The sequence below is a fragment of the Danio rerio genome, chromosome 13 (assembly GCF_049306965.1).
Source record: "Danio rerio strain Tuebingen ecotype United States chromosome 13, GRCz12tu, whole genome shotgun sequence".
Lineage (NCBI taxonomy): Eukaryota > Metazoa > Chordata > Actinopteri > Cypriniformes > Danionidae > Danio > Danio rerio.
Window position 1 is genome coordinate 31,044,850 of NC_133188.1, and position 20,151 is coordinate 31,065,000.

At 33.5% G+C, this 20,151-nt stretch overlaps 1 long non-coding RNA gene and 3 other non-coding genes across 4 annotated transcripts; all 4 read left to right on the forward strand.

Annotated features, from left to right (window-relative positions):
• The first annotated feature begins 1,230 nt into the window (after positions 1–1,230).
• LOC137487407 (uncharacterized) lies at positions 1,231–15,049 on the forward strand. Its single transcript, XR_011005970.2, has 6 exons — positions 1,231–1,283; positions 1,761–1,820; positions 2,629–2,743; positions 3,007–3,118; positions 4,222–4,875; positions 14,607–15,049. It is a non-coding gene; the product is annotated as an uncharacterized lncRNA (long non-coding RNA).
• A 4,079-nt stretch (positions 15,050–19,128) lies between these two features.
• On the forward strand, positions 19,129–19,200 carry trnap-ugg (transfer RNA proline (anticodon UGG)). Its single transcript has one exon. It is a non-coding gene; the product is annotated as a tRNA-Pro (tRNA).
• A 662-nt stretch (positions 19,201–19,862) lies between these two features.
• trnap-agg (transfer RNA proline (anticodon AGG)) lies at positions 19,863–19,934 on the forward strand. The gene has a single exon. It is a non-coding gene; the product is annotated as a tRNA-Pro (tRNA).
• Positions 19,935–20,031: 97 nt separating this feature from the next.
• trnaq-uug (transfer RNA glutamine (anticodon UUG)) lies at positions 20,032–20,103 on the forward strand. The gene has a single exon. It is a non-coding gene; the product is annotated as a tRNA-Gln (tRNA).
• Positions 20,104–20,151: the final 48 nt, after the last annotated feature.

Consider the following 20,151-nt stretch of genomic DNA (forward strand, 5'->3'; position numbering starts at 1 on the left):
GAAATCAACGTTTATATGTCTTATTATTCAGGCATATATTAATGGTTACTATGTATACTAATAAATGCTTTATTAACTCAACTTCATGTAGTTTTGTGACCTAATCTAAAGTGAGGACTATTCATGCTTTAAAAAAAACAAAAAAAAAAACTTATAAATGACAAATAAAGGCTCAGTTAAATTCTAAACAGGAAAAATGACATTATTTATACCTATTCATTTAAAGATACACAAATGAAACTGTACTTCAAACGAAAAATAAATGTTTGCAATCTAATCTAAAATAAAATCACTGTAGAGTTTAAACATTGCATCTTATTATATTGTTAAACTATTATATTGTTGTTGTTTATTTTATCCAGTTTTATGTCATATTTTGACACTATTGTTATTCAGCAAAGTTTAAACTTTACAGTAATTTTACTTTTTAGAAAAGATTGCAAGGATTATTGTTCATTTGAATCTGAGCCTTTAATAGTCATTTATAAGGGATTTATAAAGCATAAATAGTCCCCACTTTAGATTAGGTCAAAAAACTGCATGAAGTTTAATTAATAAAGCGTTTATTAACATATTAGTAAACTATTAGTATATGCCTGAATAATAAGCTATATAAATGTTGATTTCAATAGTTTATAAATCATTTAATAACTCATTTTGAATTATCCTAAACCCTCAACTGTAAATAATGCAATATTTAATTTAGTAATGAAATATAAATCATTAACTAAGTATGAAAATACAATTATTAAACACATTATATAGGTGCTAAGTCAAGAATAGAGCATTTGTAGCTGCAGTTATAAACTGCTTACTAACGTTTATTAATGTAGAGTTAATGCTTAACAAATAATGAATTCACTGGATACTAATGCTTAGTAAATGACTCATAGTGTGTAGTTATTATAAAGTGTTACCCTAAATTCTTATAATAAAACTACACTGTAAACGATTTCTGTTGTTTTCACGGTATTATACTGCATTTCTCAACAGTTGTTTACTGTATAAGCTGTGCACAGTGTGTTACTGTATATATTGCTGTTTTCACAGCATGATAATGTATTCTCAACATTTCCATACTGTGAACATGATTAACAGTATGCTACTGCAGATTTTACAATGAATTTTGGGAAAAAATCAGTTACTGTGCATCTAAATACAGTACTGCAAATGACCATGAAAAACTCTACACACACTTTATATTATTGTTATATTGTTATATTATATATTAACACTGAGATGAAGGCGAAGTCACCATGAAAAGTTAAACGTTTACCGTTAAGGTAAGCTCTGGTCTTCACATAACGTTAGTCATTATGACTAAGCTATCATTATGGTAAAATTTTTCAACTGTAAGTTAGTTATTTAAACTAAACTCATAATGAAATGAGTCTTAACTGTTTTATTAAATGGAGCTGAAAATTCAATGCAGTTGAATTATTTTAAGCTAACGTTAATATTAACAAAATACATATTAATTGTCTATTTCTCAATAATGTTAATGAGCTTGATGTATAGTGTGTCATTAATTGTACATTTAATTTTTGGTGTTCAGGTGTACCTGAGGTGAGTGTACGTTCTGAGTACACAGATATAAGCCAGTCATATTGATCCTAATCTAAGAGAAATTGATGGGGTCAGGGAATGATTTGTGTACAAATGTATTTTAACTCCATACAGATTGGTATGGTTGTACCATAGATTTAGATTAATTAATGTTAAGTCTTATTTTACTCTTATTATATTTATCTGTTTTTCAGCTACAGTAATTGATGTTGAAAAACTGATGCAACCAATCACTCCTCACTTGATTATTCAAGGTAATGTCGATGTCTTCCTCATTTTGATTAGATTTTTAAATGTCAAGTTGTTCACAGATTTGTTGTGAGGAGTTTCATGTACAACCTCTTTTTCTTCTTCCAGCAGTTCCTTAGAAAACTTTAAGAAAAAAAAAACATCTGGTGTTAAAACAGCCACGGCTATGCTATTTGCCTACCAAGTGCTGAGTGAATATTAGACAAACATTTTTTTCTTTAACTGTTGTCTTTGTGTTTATTAGCAATTTTACTGGGCATATGTGTTTGTTTTCAAACAGCCTGGAAACTGTAAGTTTAGTTCAATATGTTATTTTATGCTATTCATTTTTGTCTTAACATGGATTGCATGTTGAAGCTATCGTTTTATAGTGGGAAAATGTAAAAGAGAATCACTGAATACAATGGCATAATGATTCTGCTTGTTCAAAGAAGGTACTTGATTTAGTTTTCCTCAAGCGACACATCAGTTTTTATGACTATTGCTTGACTCTTGATTTGAAGGGACAGTTCACCCCAAAATGAAAATAATAGCATCTTTGGCATCCTCCACTTGTTTCAAAATAGTTATATATTTAATTTGTTCCGTTGAACACAAACTCGTATTTTTTAAAGAAATTTGGTTCAAATATGGATGTCAATAGTTACTGGTTACTAACATTCTTCAAAATATCTGCTTCAGTGTTTAACAGAAATTCAAACTAGTTTAAAACACGTGGAGTAAATAGTGGCAAAATAGTAAACTATTCCTTTAAATATTTTATTCTGAGACTTATTTATATGTGTCTTGTCTTTTGTCATATTGTCCTTCTAGCCCAGATTGTGATGGACCTGGAATGCGACACCAGTTACTCTAAAGACAAGAACCGAATAAAGCACAGATGTGGAGGTATTTGCAGCCAAACTAACTGGAGGGAAGGAACCTTTAGGTAAAAGCACCTGCTTTATTTAGATCTGAAGTATTTTATTTGTCATAGAGATTTATTGTTTTAATTCTAATTTAAAGCAAACAAGGTTGAGCACCCCTGGTCTAAAAGCTCAAAAATGCTGTTTCCGTGATAAGGTTAAATGTAGTGTAGAAATAGATTCATTAGGATCAATGCTTAAAGTAAACATTTTCTTCTCTCTGTAGACCAAACATGTTTACTATCCTCACATTTTAATAAATTGTTTCTGTTTTTGTTTCTTACAGTGTGGGTGAACATACTACCTGGATGTCCAACAAAGGCTGCACAAGAGCTCACTTGATAGCACACATTCTGTCCTGTCTACATCTCTGATGACCTGGAAGTGCTTCGACATCAGTGAGTAATACATCTTTATATTGTCATGCATACAGGATTTCTGTAAGCTTAGCTTTAATGTTAGTTTGTAATCAGCAGTGACTGTTTTAAAAAATTAAGTATTTAAATTATTCTCAACGTTTTACTGATGCTGTGCACAGTAACGTTATGATGATTTAGTTTGAGGAAATGTCACTAGAGGGTTTGTATAAAAATAAATAAATAAATAAATTGTATGAAATGACTCGATAAAATGTTTATTTGTCTCGCTGACATGCCATCACTGCTGCATATTAAAATACAGTAATACGAATTGACCGCAGAATATTACCACAAACATTTCATTAAGTAGGCTAGACTGCTCTTTAGTTCTCTACTCAACTTTAACACATTTCCTCGTGTCGCTGAGCCTCTCTGCAGATTTTGCCAAAAATGAATACTTAGTGATTACTTTGTTTTATGCAAACCAAATATCAGCAACTCATCATTAGCATTATTTTAAAAAATCACCCACGGCTTTCATGTTCTCTAACGCAATCTTATCTGTAAGTTAGAAGTGGATTTATACGTGTTAAAAGCCTAAAAGTATTTAATTAACATTAGTCACGTTAAATTAGATTATTTTTATTTATTTAATTTTAAATATGTAGCCTCTTAAAGTGAGAATGAACTGTGTTCACCCCTCTTAAATTCGTGGAAGCACTAGTAGTGTGATCATGGAATCAGATATTCCAGCTATACAGAGTCGGACATTAAGTTAAGATGAGACTTTATTTTTTACACACCTGTGTGGACACCTGACTAGCAATCTTTAAGAACAATGCCCACTGATCTTTTCCCCATTAACGTTAGTGTAATTGTGAATTGACAACAAACTGTATTTCACCAACAAAAACAATTAAAAAAACTGTTATATATATTATAACTGTTATATATATTAATATATATATATATATATATATATATATATATATATATATATATATATATATATATATATATATATATATATATATATATATATATAAAACAACAGTGCAGTGTTTCGTTACTGAATGAATTAAATGGTTTGAGGGATGATTAGTTTTTACTTCAGTGATTGATTTTGCCTGTCATTTTTGCAGGATCATCATCATGTTGCTGCCCTTTTTCACTGTCCCTTTCCACATCATTTGGCCTTCATCATTTCCTGTCTTGTAGCAGTATTTTCACCTGTTTTTAAAATTGTCATAATTTTTGATGCATTAATTGTTGACTGGTTTTAATGATCAATTGTTTATTAGTGTTCTGTTGCTTTGTTATATTGAATTATTGCTACTGTTTTAGCATGGTTTACACAATAAACCTTTATTGTGAAGTTAAAGTTTCAGTTTCTTTATTTTTCTTGTATTTCTTGAACAGTTAAAATAACACTTGTGCAATTTTTGAACATTTTTACCCATTATAAAGTAGCACTATTAAATAAAATAAAATAACATTTAATAACTGTAAAATACTATACAGTAATAATAAAAGTAACGTTAAAATACCGTAGTTCTTCATGGTAAAAATGTACAATAAAATACTGTTTTCAGTTTTGCAGTATGTGTATCACTACTGTAATTGGTGTTACAGTAAAAATCAACAACAGTAAAATGATGTATTACATTTTACATTAAATGTAATACTAATGTAATTAGTATTACAGTAATGTTACCGTTTTATGAAATACAGCAGCTACTGGATAATTGTTGCCAGTAACTTACTGTTGATTTAACAAGAAATCGTTTACAGTGTAGGTTAGATTTAATTAATATTTTCTCTTTTTGAAATTAATTAAAAATAACAGCTACATTCTTATAATAAAATTGATTAGATTTTATTACAGAATTTTTAAAATAAATTTTAAAGCAAAAAAATGCTTTAAAATCAGGAAATTAATTTCATTAAATAAATTGTACATATTAATATTAATGAAATCTACAAGGCCAAAAAATAACTTTTAATAGTGTAATAAATCATTAATAAACTGTTAGTTAATGAGTAAAAATATCTCTGTAAATAATAGTTAACAATTTGTTAATTATTTATAACTATCCGTCACATCTTGTTAATAGTTCATTAACAAACTGTTAGCTAATGAGTTATAAATCACGTGTTAAATAAAAGTTAATAGTTTGTTAATTATTTATATCTGTGCCTTATAGATGGCCATTAGATAACTTACAAGCTGTTAGTAAACAAGTTACAAATGACTTGGTAACTGTTTTTTAATATTTTATAACTATACCTAATACATTAGTAATAGATCATGAACTAGCTGTTAGTAAATTACTTACTAAAGACTTATTAAGTATCAGTTAATAGTGTATATATGTTATTGGGACGTTATTCTAAAGTTGCAACTATTCTTCATTTATTAGCTGTTAGTAAATGAGGTATAGTTGCAACTTTAGAATAACGTTCCAATAACATACATAAGCTAATAAATAACACTTAACTAATATATTAACTTACTCTTTACAGATCAGTTGTTCATATATTGTTAACCATCTGTTAATGCCAGTGAAACTTTGTAGAATTTTTTTATTTATTTATCTTGTTTTCATGTTTAGCACAAAATGTGCCTAAACCTCTTGGGTTTGTATTTTGTTGTATACAGCTGTTCTGCCATGTGATGGCTCAGTGTGTGTTTCTAAACATTAAACACAATGTTTAACATTGCATCTGTGGAGTTTCTTTGGTAAAATACAGCACACAGAAAAGCCAATGAGTGGAACAAGGTAAAGGTACAAACATTATATATTTTAAATATTACATCAAATTTTTGTAGCTTGAACTTGTTGTTTGCTGTTCTACAAAGTTTCACTGGTGTTATTATATGGTTAACAAACTATAAACAACTGATCTGTAAAGTGTGAGTTCATATATTAGTTAAGTTATTTATGTATGTTATTGGGACGTTATTCTAAAGTTGCAACTATTCCTCATTTACTAATATATATATTAGTAAATGAGGATATAACTATTAAAATGTATTTAACAAGTCATTTTAACCAATTAACAGTTTATTAATGACTACAGTTTATTAATCTACTAACTAGTTATAACGGATAGTTATTCTAAAGTGTTACCGATTTATTAAATATTAAAATCAATATTTTAGTATTGATATTAATATTGAAACTTTAACCTCACGTGGGGGCACCAATTAATGTAGAAATAACAGACAAATAACTCCTTTTAAACGGGGCACCAGAAAGCTTTCCGCTGTCAAAATAATGAACAATAAAATATTGTTAATTAAATTATACAAATGAGGAGTTTACTATTTGGCCAAATCTGAAGGATAATGAGATCGTGTGACTTGTAGAGCCTTTTACTGTATTATCAACACAAGGAAGACACAATAGTAATAATAGACCCGGATTCTATCCTAGACCCTGACAGGAGTGTATAGTGTGTGTGTATGTATGGAGTGTATCATGTTGTTACGAATTTTAATCTTGCTTGGCTCCACACAGCAAGCCAGACCCGTAACAATAAAAAATATTAAATTAAAATAGTTAGAACTCCTCTAAATTAATAAGGAGCCCGGAGTCTCTTCTCTTGTTCAAAAGAAAAAACAACAACAAGATGAATGACCAAGGAAAAAACTTAAAGTCAAATTTACTTGACGTTTAAACTTCGAAAGAAGACAATAAAAAGCTTGCGGAGGTAAATGCCAAAATAACAAACAAAACTCAACAACTAAGTTTTTAACCCTCTTACCTGTACATGAAATGAAACAAATAAAATAACATTCACTTTCTCCCAACTAACAGCAAAACAGGAAAATGTAATAAAACAAAAAGGCATCAGTATAGATCTCAAAGTCAACACTCAGTGTTCACTTTCAACAATTTAGCCGAGTAAATACAACACAGTTTCAACTTCACAAAACAACACAAGCTGAGAGAGAGGAGACTCTCAGAAGGACGTTCCAGTCTGGTTTAAATTGTCTTCACAAACAAGCCAGATGAAATCTATCGGAGACAAAGGGGGAGAGAAAAGAACCACAAGCAATGCACACACAAAAACAAACAAAAATTTCACTACGTAAGATATTTATTTATATTATTATTTTTATATTATTAATTAATTAAGGAAATGTAACATTCCTCCCAACCAAGAGAAGAAAAGACACTTGTTTTTTCTATTTACACAAGACACTTTCAGCACCAACTGCTCTGGACAGAGCATCAGCCAGAACCATCTCCGAACCACGCTTGTGAACAATCTCAAGATTGTATATTTGTTCAACCAGAGACCACCGCATTAAAGGGTGGTTTAAGTTATGCATTCCTGAAAGGAACACTAGTGATCGGTGTATACTTTTACCGGAAAAGGGTTAGCATTTAAGTAAACATCCAAATGTCTCAAGGCCAATGTGGTTAGCAGCGTCGCCATGGAACGACTCCCTCACCGAGATCACACCTCATCACGGGCTGATCAGGGGCAGCTGCTGCTTGTTGGGAGGAGAGTATCTTTGTGTCCGTGTGATCTCTACCTCGTGACAGCCAACAACAAAGCTAAGGTTTCCTTCTCAACTGTACTATATCGTTATTGACAATCATTAAACTTTTTAGAAAAGTAAAAAGTGACAGGCAACTCCAGATTTGACTCTGATACTTGCATTATTACGGCTCCTGAAGCCACTGCCTTGGCGTCAACTTCAAGCAGGAAAGCTTTGGAAAAATCTGGCGCAGCTAAGTCGGGGCTTTACACGAGATCTTTAAAAGCTCCGTTAAAAGTATGCTCGCAATCTGGTGTCCACATAAATTTATGAGTGTTTTTTAAAAGATCTCTTAGAGGCATCACAAGAGTTGCAAAGTTACAATAGAATCCGCAATAATAACCTGTTATTCTTAGGAACAATTAGTTTATTAACTTTCGCCAATTAGAGGGTCTGGGAAACTGTTATGGCGGTGATTTTCGCATCTACAGGTTTCACTTGGCCTTGGCCCACTTGCTTTCCGAAGTAAGTAATTGTTGCTTTAGCAAACACACACTTCGCTAAACTCATGGTCAATTGTGCACTAGAAAGGTGGGAAAACACATTCCTAGGAGAGTTTAGATGTTCCTCCCATGAAGGAGAAAAGATGACAATGTCATCTAAGTATGCCTCACAGTCGGACTTTTCACATCAATGTCATGCAACAGACGATTAGTTTGAGAAGCGAACTCGGAGAAGATGTTAGGAAAGTGCTTAATTAAAACTATAACATCTGCACAGAACAAAAGCGCATTGTTTAGCTCATTAATCGTAAGTGAAACTGTTCCATTAGATAAAAACGGTTAAAAACATGGCAACTTAAAATTTTCATTCTTACCTTCTGGAACTAGTACGGCGTGCGCTACCTTTTTCATTTTGGATGCATTTTTCTGCTACCACGCCTTGCAGCTGGCTATAAGATGATCAGCTTCCAGACAGTAGAAACACGTGTGCTTTTAACCACTCTCTGGAGGTTTTAGAGCAGTTTTTGTGCGCGACTCCGGCTTTTGAACATTCACGAGCGCGAGGATTTAGGTTCTCTTAAGTTCTGCTGTGTCGGTCTGCACATAACAAAGACATTTTTATGAGTTAACGCATACTCGTCAGCCATGACTGCTGCCTCCACTAAAGATGACTTTGTAAAGCGCCATTAAAAGAAGACTTTTGCTCATTAAGGTGTACTACTAAACTTTGTGGTAGACAGTTTTTAAACTCCTCAAACAGAATTAACTCTTGCAAACCCTCGAGTATAACCCAAATAGTTTTGCCTATAAGCTTCAGGCACAAGCTCATATACTCGGAGTACTGCAGTTTTTACTAAGTGATATTTCAGAGAACCCTCAATAGGCATTGCTGCACAAACCTCTTGAGCCTTGCACACGTGTCTCTGTAAAGATCTCAAAGTCAACACTCAGCATTTATTTTCAACAATTTAGCCGAGCAAATACAACACAGTTTCTACTTCACAAAACAAACAACACAAGCCGGGAGAGAGGAGACTCTCAGAATGACATTCCAGTCCGGTTTAAATTGTCTTCACAAACAAGCCGGATGAAACCTATCATAGACAGAGGCGGAGAGAAAAGAACCACATGCAATGCACAGACAAAAACAAACAAAAAAACTCACTATGTAAGATATTTATTTATATTATTATTTTATATTAATATTCAATTAATTAATGAAATACGTAACCCATGTATATGTATAGTATGCAGTGTATAATGTGTGTGGAGGACCCAGACTCTATCCCAGACCCTGACAGGAGTGTATTATGTATGTATGGAGTGTGTCATTTACTATGTGTTTACTATGAATGGAGTGTATCATATGTGTATATTAAGCGTCAACCTCCCGGTCTCTCTCGGGAGGCCAATACAGAAGTAGCTAAAACTGCAATTTATCAAAAATCCGCTAGTCCTGGCTCCATAATAGAGCAAATTTCAATTGAGCCCACTGTTAGAATGGCCAACTTTACAGCAGAAAAAAAAGGTGTTTACAGCCTGGTACAAAGAACGGTTTTGGTTCATAAAGCTAATATTAGCCTTCATGACAACTGTGAGGGGGTGAATTGTTTTTATAACTCATCAGTTTTCTTTATATTAGGTTATATTAAGTTTGCACAATTAAGGGCGTGGCCACTTGATTGACAGCTAGGTCTCGCTGTCGCCATCATGTTACCTCAGCTGTCTACTGCAGATCAGCCTCTGATTTCGGCATATTCATCATATTTTTGTTTTGTTTTATGTGGCTTTACAAAGTCAGTTGCTTTTTGGGATTATTTCCTACAATTATCAGATGATATGGGATGCTGTGGGAACTTAATTGTGCTCACAAACCATTCACATGGCCTCCATTTCCCATGTGAGTAAAGTTATATACTTATATACCATCTCTATAAATGTATTTGTTTTATTTAAGAACATTTATCATTTATAACGTTCTTTAGAGCTGCAATGCACTGCAGAATCTGACAGATTGATTAGATGTGGACTGCAGAACAGTCATCTGAATTGTTATCACACAGTGTTATGCTGGATTTCATACTTAGCTTTGAATTTACTAACACAGACTATATCTGAAGTGTTTGGAAGTTATTCACGTTTTCCTCCTGTAGGAAAACATCATAAGAACAATACTTAGTGGCTCAATGTATTAAAGACTAAAGACTTTATTGATATAGTGTACAGCCAAGCACATGTGGTCAGAATACAAACGAGTTGCAGGTGATAAAGTATTAATCGTTTTCCCAAAGTAAAGTGTGTCAGGTCCAAGCAAAATGCCAATAGGTGTCTGTAGCTCCACTTACTCTCCGCCTCTTTGCCCTTGTTTGATATCCCGCTGTGAGTGTGATGACGCGCAAACAAAATGGCGAAGGTTAGCCACGCCTACTTGTGGCTTGTTTTGCGCTCTTCAGAAACCTATGGGTGACGTCACGGATGCTACTTCCATATATTTTACAGTCTATGGTGTATATGTATGGAGTGTATCATGTATGTATCATGTGTACAAGTATGCAGAGTGTATATGTATAGTATGGAATGTATCATGTGTATGTATAGAATGTATCATATACTGTATGTATGGAGTGTATCATATGTATACGTATACAGAGTGTAAGGGTGCTTTCACACTAGCACTTTTGGTCCGCACCCGAGTTCATTTGACGTCATAGTACGGTACGTTTAGCTAGTGTGAATACGTCTTCTGAACCCGGGTGCAGACCCGTGAACCGTACCCGAGTCCGCCTGAAAGAGGTGGTCTGGGGTACGGTTCATGAGAACTCTGGTACGATTCACTTCAGATGTGAATGCAATCGTACCAAATAACGGAAGTGAACTATAGTGAACTGCCAACTGTACAACAAACTATCGTTTTCATAACGTTCGTTTGTTCGTGTGTGCGTCTTGTTTCGCACCTTGGTGACATGCGTGGGACTGAGCCAGGGCAAACACAGTGATGTCTGCTTGTCTCCTCCAAAAACAGCTTCTGCAGACGCTGTGTGATGTTCTGAATGTGCATAATATTTTTGCGGCAGATGGACGCAAGTTGCTTTTTGTATGTCCAGAAGCTTTCAGTAAAAGCAGAATGACTGCGATGTGCGGAAGTCTTTTCACTTCGGCTCTTTTGAAGTGGATTTTATATTCTTTAAGGTGTGAAGTTAATCTATATATTCAAATTGTATGTGTATAATCTGCTTGTAGACTTGCATACCATTAGAAGAATTACCATATCACAAGAAATGGATAAGTTATATAGTTACCAGGTTTGGGTGAGGGGTTAACCTAGGTGGAAATTGAGGTCAGGGGTTAACTTAGGAGGAATTTGGGGTCAGGGGTTAACCTAGGTGGTATCTTGTGTGACAAATTAGAACAAAGGGAAAAAACAGTTGCAAAAGAGTATTTAAGCAGGCCAGAACATCAGTGAGAGAGAATTTTTCAGACAGAGATGCTACTGGGGGTCTCCTGAAAATTCTCCTTTGTTGTCGACAATAAAGTATACTTTTCTGATATTCATAACCTCCAGACTGGTTTGATTCATGGAGAAAAAAAAACAAAAAAACACTACAATTGGCGTCCCTGGGTGGGCTGGAAAAGAGCAGGACTGGTGTTACTGTGCATGCTGGACTGGAGAGAAAACACAAATATGTGGCCACAATAAAAAAACGGTAAGCGATTTTATGCTTATTAGTTTGTGTTTTTTCTGCCAGGACCTGCTTGTAACGGTAAATACACTTGAATTGTTTCTCCAGCTTTAAAGAATTAAAAGTAAATATGAAAAGATATTAAAGAAAAAAGGGGTTTTGAATAACAGAAGAAAAAAAAGTAATTTGCATGCAAATGATCTGTGTTTTCCTAAGAGGGCCTTGATGGATAGGATAAACATTAACTAGTAACTAGTAACATTAACTAGTAACTAGAAATTATTAATGATGTAAGATATGCATAGAGCATTTATAAGTTTTAAGAGAGAGTCCTTAATGTGTGGTAACAGTTAAGAGATTAAAGTAGAGAGAGAAGCGTGAAAATCCTGTGGTTACCGCTCTAAGGTTAGAGGCTGCTCGGACAGGTCACTCAAGAGGAGTGTAGTGTAGAGTATTTATTTAATAGTAGTGTTTGTGTATTTGTTGCTTCAGGTTGAGACAAAATAGTCCACGTTGGTGTGCAGAGAAGACTCCCTTCCTCCTCCTTGACTGGAATGAGGATGGGGGATGCAGCTCAGGTTACACTAAGTGGAGGAGAGGAGTGAATGAGAAGAGGAAAAATAATAAGATTAGAAGTGTGAATGTGTTAAAAAGTATGTTTTCAATAAAGAGTAGGTTAAAATAATGATTATAGTATATTATAATATAAGAGGAGGGCTGCATATGTGTGGTGTGATTTAAAGAACAATAAGAATAGTGATTGATGCAGTTTAAGAGAAGAGATTATGACATAAAGGAGGAGTCTCCTAAATTAAAACTAATGGAACATGTTGCATTTGAAAGACACAGAGTGAAAAGGCAGAAGAATATACTAGTTAAACATTTTTCTGGAATGATGTTTGTATTTTAAGTTTAAATATGTTAAAAAAAGAACAATAGGCAGAATAGAATTAAATTCTTTACATGGCAACAGGTTAAAGACAGTCTGCTCCAGGATGGGGGTAAGAGAGAGATTTATGGTGTCCATGTGTAAACAATAAATTGAGTATGTCTATTTACAGCACAAGGCAAACAGAAAAGAGGAGAGCTAAAGAAAGAAGATCAAACTATAGATAAAATAATGACATAGACTTTAACATAATTATGGATAGAATATAAGTTATTAATGAATAGATATATTATAAAGTAGTATAGTAAGATAAATTAAATGAGGAAATACTAATAATAGAGTTATATTAGAAAAGAGTTTGAAACTCTATTATTGAAAAAGAATAAATAAAGCCATAGTGATCAATATATATTGAGATAAAGGAAGTATGGAGTAAAAGAATGTATTAATAAACAAATAGATTTACTAAATAAGTATGAATGAATAACATATAAGTTAGTTCTTTGATTGAGAATAAAATAGAAAAAGAAAACTTGAAAACTGAATATTGATTAATTGAAGATTTAATTATAAAATGTGTAACAAAATAAGCTTTAAAATGTATAAGAAAACCTAAGAGCTAAAAACTCAAATTACGGAAAGGAAAAAGAATAAAATAGAAATAGAAAAAATAAGTTCACTGTTTCAAGGATACAAATAGATGTTTAAATATGCTTGCAATATAGGTACATTGAACAGATAAGATAAAAAGTAAAAAAGCAGTAACAATTTGAAGACATAATTGACTTTAGAGAATTTGTTTGTATTTAAGGGCAATAAAAATGCTTGTTTCATCTGTCTCAAAGTCAGCTACATAATGTGATCTGAGCCGTCATCTATTTGTAGTAAAGTGAATCAGATGAAAATCACACTGGGTAAATGTTAAAAAAAACATGATAGAGTGAGTTAAAAAAGTAATTTAAAAAAAAAAAAAAAAAAAAAAWAAATATATATATATATATATATATATATATATATATATATATATATATATATATATATATATATATATATATATATATATATTTTTTTTTTTTTTTTTTTTTTTTTTTTTTAAGAGTGTAGGCAGTAAGAAGCTAAATTGATAATTAAACATTGCATTTCAAAAATGAAAAATGCTTTTAGTAAATAAATATGTGAGTTTAATTAATAATATGAACCCTGAGCTATAGCAGTAATGATTTTGAATAGTTAAATCAGATATTGGACACCAAGTAATACTATTAAATTAAAACAAGTATGGAAAAACAGATGCAAGTATGAAAAAAAAATGCAATACTCAATTATGTGGCAGAGAAAATAAAAGATAAAATAATGACAAATGGCAAACAGAAGGAACATTCATTGCAAACAGTGAGGAAATAGAAACTGAGTATAGAAAATCTTACAATGTAAAAATGAGTAGCTAGTCAAGAAACACTAGCATAGATACGGAGCAATGTAAAGTGAAACACAATCTGGAGATAAAGAAATTTATTAGAATAACACTAAAGAAATAGAAAATTAAACATATTTACATATGATAAAATGATTGTGAATTATAGAGAAAATAAACTGTTAAAACAATAAGGGGAAGAAATAAGATGGAAGGAGTCATTTGATGGAGAAAAAATGGGAAAGAGGAAAAGACTGTTATAGGTCATAGGCTAAATTCCATATATTAATTAAGAGGACATAGGGATGGACTTTGGGGTACTGTGGTCTCTTACCTACCAGACATCTCTGAGTGCACTGGCAAATGGAAAAGGTGTTTGAAAAACACAAAGGAGAAACTGTTGGTTGTGGACATTTGTTAAAGCGGAGAGGCAGGCACTGCATGCCCAGGAATTACTGAGGACTGAAAAGGCTACTTATGTTTAGTGACACTAAAAAGAGGCAAACAAGCTAATGATGAACTGATCAAAGAGAAAAAGCGCTCCACCAGAACTTTACATCAGCTCAATGAAAGAAAAGAAGCCAGCACTAAGAGAGAAGGGGGAAACTCTGTGCCCTGATATGGACACCACAGAAAAGACTGCACCAATCTGTGAACCAGTATCAGAACCTATCAATTTGATAAAAAGAAAAGTATCATGTAACCTGTAAGAAAAGTCTTAGATGATAATGTACGATGAAACTTTAAATGTGGAAATGATAAATTATGAAGAATGTTAAATTATTTTGGTTCATTTTCATAGGTTAACTCATAGAGATTATTGAACATAGGAGGATAAATTATAATGCATGGTAGTGATAAAAAAAGATAATGAAAGACAGTTTTTGATAACTGAAAAAAAAATAATTTGGGTTAGAAGTTGATGGAGTTAAGTATTTAAGTTAAAATTAGGGACTTATTTTAAATTAAACTTATTTTGAGTAAACTAAACCAAGATTTGAGAGAAAAATTATGTCAGAGATTAAGACAGAAAAGTGATTTAAACTTGAAGAGAATGAAAAAAAAAGTGAAATGAACTCACAGTACTGAATAGGTCAAAAAGTAACAATTCTAAATGTACTAAAATAATATTTGAAAAAGAAAAGTGTTTAAAAATAAAAAAACAGAAAACACATTGTTTTACAAATGTGAAGAAATAATTAAAAGCAAAAAAGAATTAAGGACTAAAGGAGAAAAATCAGATCAGCTAGAGAGGAACCTAAAGAAATCCAGTGATTTTTCAGTCAACTGATAAAAAATTACAACAAAAATTTATGTATAATTAGTTTGATGTAAGAGCAGGAAGGAATTAGGAGCTGAAAATGCTGAAAAGTGAAAAATGCTAATTAATAGAAAATTCAAAATAAGAAATAGCTCAGAAATAAGAAATTACTTAGGTGTCAAGTTTTAATAATTATTATGAGTTCAGGACATTAAGGGAAAACAAAATTAGCCAGCATAGGGAGGATTATAAAAATTAAACCAGATGAAGGTCTGCTATGCTGGAATAGGCATTATTGAAAGTTTTGAGAACATAGCAATATTAGAAACATTTAGATATGTTATGGCATTTCTAATTAAAGTCAATTTCAATTTGGTTGTGATTGTGTAGGTGACTAATAAAATGGATTCTATTTAAATTTGATTTGAATGTAATTTTTGATTATGGCATTAGTCAAAACAGACAAAAGTAGATGTTGTAAAATTTATGATTTAAGAACAGTCAGTGATAGAAAATTTCTTAGCAGAGGTTCCTAACACGCACTGTACTTTGTTAGTTTGGATGCCAAATATGTTAAAGTAATTGATTTCTGTTTAGGTAATTATAAGAGTAGAGTAGACACTTGGTTACACCTAAAGTAAATAGGCCGATACATTAGAATGCATAAAAGGATTTAGAATATTTCGTGATGGATATTGTAACGTGTAGGATTTAGTTATCTGCAGGTACATCTAGCTGAAGCTAAGTAAGAGACATAAATAAAACTTTTTAGGGATGACGGGTTTAGTGTTAACAAGATTCTGTATCCATTCCAGATGCAATAATAACTGTTAAGCTGATAAATAAGAAATTGATTTTACATGAAAGAAAATAAGGTAGCAGGTATAACACTATTACAGAGTCACAACCTAAATTAGATGATAGTGCAAATTAAACAACATACTAGTATCTATGAACAATATATGTAGCATTAGAGGTGAACGAAAAAGACAAATAAGATTTATGTAATACATACAAAGTACAGATTGTTGAGGCAACAGCATTTCTAGATATTGGCATTTGAGATGTACATGGTTTGAATCATGGGTGAAATGGTAAGGAAAATTGAGCAGCAAGGATAAGGATCTCCTTTTTGAATGCAGTGATTAGTGAATTGTTGTACACATGTGACATCTGTAAATCTGTAGAATGTGAGTAAAAGATCAGCAATAAGCCTAAGAGGATATTCAAGAACTTGATTGTGGATGTTGTGAAATGATAGAATTAGCTTAGGGCAAAAGACACAAGCTTTTGGAAATAACAGGTGTGGTAGATAAGTATAGGTGATTCCAACAGGGAAAAAGGAACAGGTATTACATTTAAGACAAGAGAAGTCTCAGATTTGGAATAACCTCTGAAGAAAGTTCAAATAATTTGTCTACATTTATAAATGAATTAGAATAATTAAAGTCAATTAAAGTGAATAAAGGTAATTAAGTAGATAAATAAGTGGATATGTGATTCAGTGAATAGATAAATAAATTAATTGATAAAGTATTGGAAATCAAGAAAATTGTAAGGAATGATTGAGAGAGCTAAAGATGATCCATCAAGGCCTAGTTTAACAAGATATGTTAAAATAATAAACTCGACTGAATTGATTTGTTACCTATTGCATTAAAAAGTTATTGCATGAAAACTGACAGAAACAAGCAACTAACAGTGCATGAAGTACTATGGGTCGACCCTTGCATGTAATCTTGCATATAACTTCGCATATAACCGTTTGGAACAGGGCCGGAGTGGGACTCCTTTTCAGCCCTGGAGTTTCAAGTCTCAGACCGGCCCACCTACGACTGACTATATTAAAATAAGGACATTTGCAATTCAGTTTCTAATTACACTATCATGTCTTTTTTTGAGAAAACAGCTGCTTTAGAACTTCAAATGTTCAACAACCCTAACAGTATTATGTCTTAACAATAAAAATGGAAAAAAAAAAACTACTCAAACGAGGATCAATCCCAGCTCCGCAGTATCATAACCTAACAAGCTAACCACTGGACCACAACAGCTGTACATTGAGAGGTGGCTCGTCTGAGTTATATCATCATTAACCAGGCTGCGAGAAAATAGATAAAAAGAGCAGAGCTGCGGTAAAATTATTAATAAGGATACTGTGGTCAAGTAAAAAAAAAATAATTAATTTAAAAAGTGTGACTGCTGAGAGCAACAGATTCTGGAGCTAGGGACACCGGCCCTCGCGGCCAAAAAACAGACCGGCCCACCGGGAATTCTCCCGGTCCTCCCGATTAGCCAATCCGGGCCTGGTTTGGAATGTTTGAAAAACATGTCTAATTCAATGGAAAGAAGAAGTTTGGTCTTTTATGAGGAAACTAACTGCCATGTGCAAAGCGATATCTGTACAGGAAACCAGAAAGGAGCAGAAACAGGAGATTAATCAGGTGATCGAGTGTATCTGAGCATGTCTGGATAAAGTGGGGTGAACTTAGGAGGAAAGGACCATATCGGAATGATCGGACAAATCCAACAGCTGCCAAAGGGGGGTGCCATCAACTGGGTACCATCGGAACCACAGCACAAGAGAACCAAAGGAAAAAGCTCCAGCAAGAGATAGATAATGGGAAACAGAGGAACCAGAAAATCCTTTAGCTTAATGAAGTGCAAAGTGTGGCAGGAGGAGTTTATCAGACCAGTTAAAAAAGTAACTCTGATAATACCTGAGGGAGATATACAGAAGGTGCCAAAAGATCAAGCTATGATAATCATAACTTCAGGTTACAGATTCTTAACATAAAGTCTTTAGCAGCGTTTTTTCAGGGCAGAATGAAAGAAATAAACAAACTATTCATTTGCAAGAGTAAATCTGACTGTGATTAAGAAAGCAGAGTGCTAAAAATTTTGATAGTTTAGATAAAGAAGAGGATGATGAAGAGGATCCATGCCTTGGGTGTAAGTGCTAGTCAACCTCTACCCCAAAACGGCGGCTCTCTACGATAGGCAAAGTATCTGGGCTGAAGATCAACGTACTGATTATGTGTGTGGGTGTTAGATTAGAATATTATGTTGTGACCATATATTGTGAGATTGTGCATGTTGATATTTATTTTATTTTAGTGTTTTAGTTTATTCTTTACTGTGTGTTGAATAATCATGACCCCCAGAAGCAAATGTATAACCACTTGTATGCTTAAAATATTACTTTTTATGATAACAACAAAATAGAATCAAGTCTTTTTACTGTGTCAAAAGTGGACACAGAAGTTTGGCTCGATTTTATTCCAAAGTGCAACTACATGATCTGGTCATTTGTAATAACACTGTGACATATATTTGTCATTAGGTAGTATGCCTTAGGGCTAGATCATGGAGTTGCACTATGGGCCAAAACCAAGAAAATTAAGACTTAAAGTCTTAAAAGGAGGGATTATATGAAGTGGATTTTATATTATTTAAAGTGTGAAGTTAATCTATATATTCATAGCTATTTGATGCTATCACGATCCTCCTCCAACAACGACTTACATAATGTTATGTGTTTTTGCCATGCAGCTTAAATCTGTGAAATGGATAAGATCAATTTACCTCACTGAAGCTAGTGGACAAAAACAACAGCAATTTTAAGGTGACTCAACTTGTCGTCCTAGGGCTGCGAATCTTGTTTTGGGCAGGAGAAGCCCCAGGTCCATCTGACGCACAAGCCCGACTTCAACACTTGAGCTTCTGAAATTACGTTCTGACTCAATTTTTAAATAAAGAATTCTGACCATCTGCTGCTGCTGGTTCCATGTGAAAATGTCAAGCTTTAGTGGCTCGTTGGTCTAGGGGTATGATTCTCGCTTTGGGTGCGAGAGGTCCCGGGTTCAAATCCCGGACGAGCCCTTGCAGGTGTCATGTGTTTTACAGGGCAATATGGCTTTCATAAAACCTTCTTTCGAAGAATTCCAGTTTGTCAGCAGTTAGTATCGCCACATATAACATTCCTTGTCTGGTCGACTAGGAGTATGATCTTCGCTTATGCCGTGAGAGCTCCCAGGTTCAAATTTCAGTTGAGCCCTTACAGATATCTTCTGTTTTGTAAGGGTATTGTGGCTTACACAGAGGCCTTTTTCTGAGAATGCCGGTTTGTCAGCAGTTAGTGTTGTTATGTAAAGTTGCTGTCTTGCAGTGGCCCTTGGGTCAAGTGGTATGATTCTGGCTTTGGGTGCGAGAGTCCAATCGTCCAAATCCCGGACGATCCCTCGCTGCTGTCTTGTGTTTTACAGGGCATAATAGCTTTCATAAAAATGTCTTTTGAATACTTTCACTTTGTCAGCAGATAGTATCGCCACATAATATATTCCTTGCATATTGGCTAGTGGCTTGCTGGTCTAGGAGTATGAATCTTGCTCATGCCGCGAGAGCTCCCAGGTTCAAATGAATGGGTAAGCCCTTACAGTTGTCTGGTATTTTGTAAGGACGTCGTGGGTCACCCAGAGGCCTTTTTCAGAGAATGCTGGTTTGTCTGCCGAAAGTGTTGCCATGTGAAGCTGCTGTTTTTCACTGGCTCGTTGGTCTAGGGGTATGATTCTCGCTTAGGGTGCGAGAGGTCCCGGGTTCAAATCCCGGACGAGCCCTTGCAACTCTCTTTGGTTTTGAGGGACATCATGGCTTTCACAAAGGCCAGTTTCAACGCTAGTGTGCAAGCATTAGATGTCAACTGAGGAAGGTCTTGGTTCCGTGGTGTAATGGTTAGCACTCTGGACTTTGAATCCAGTGATCCGAGTTCAAATCTCGGTGGAACCTTTTCCTTCTTTCCTTACAGCTTCAAATCAGTGAAATAAATGAATGAGA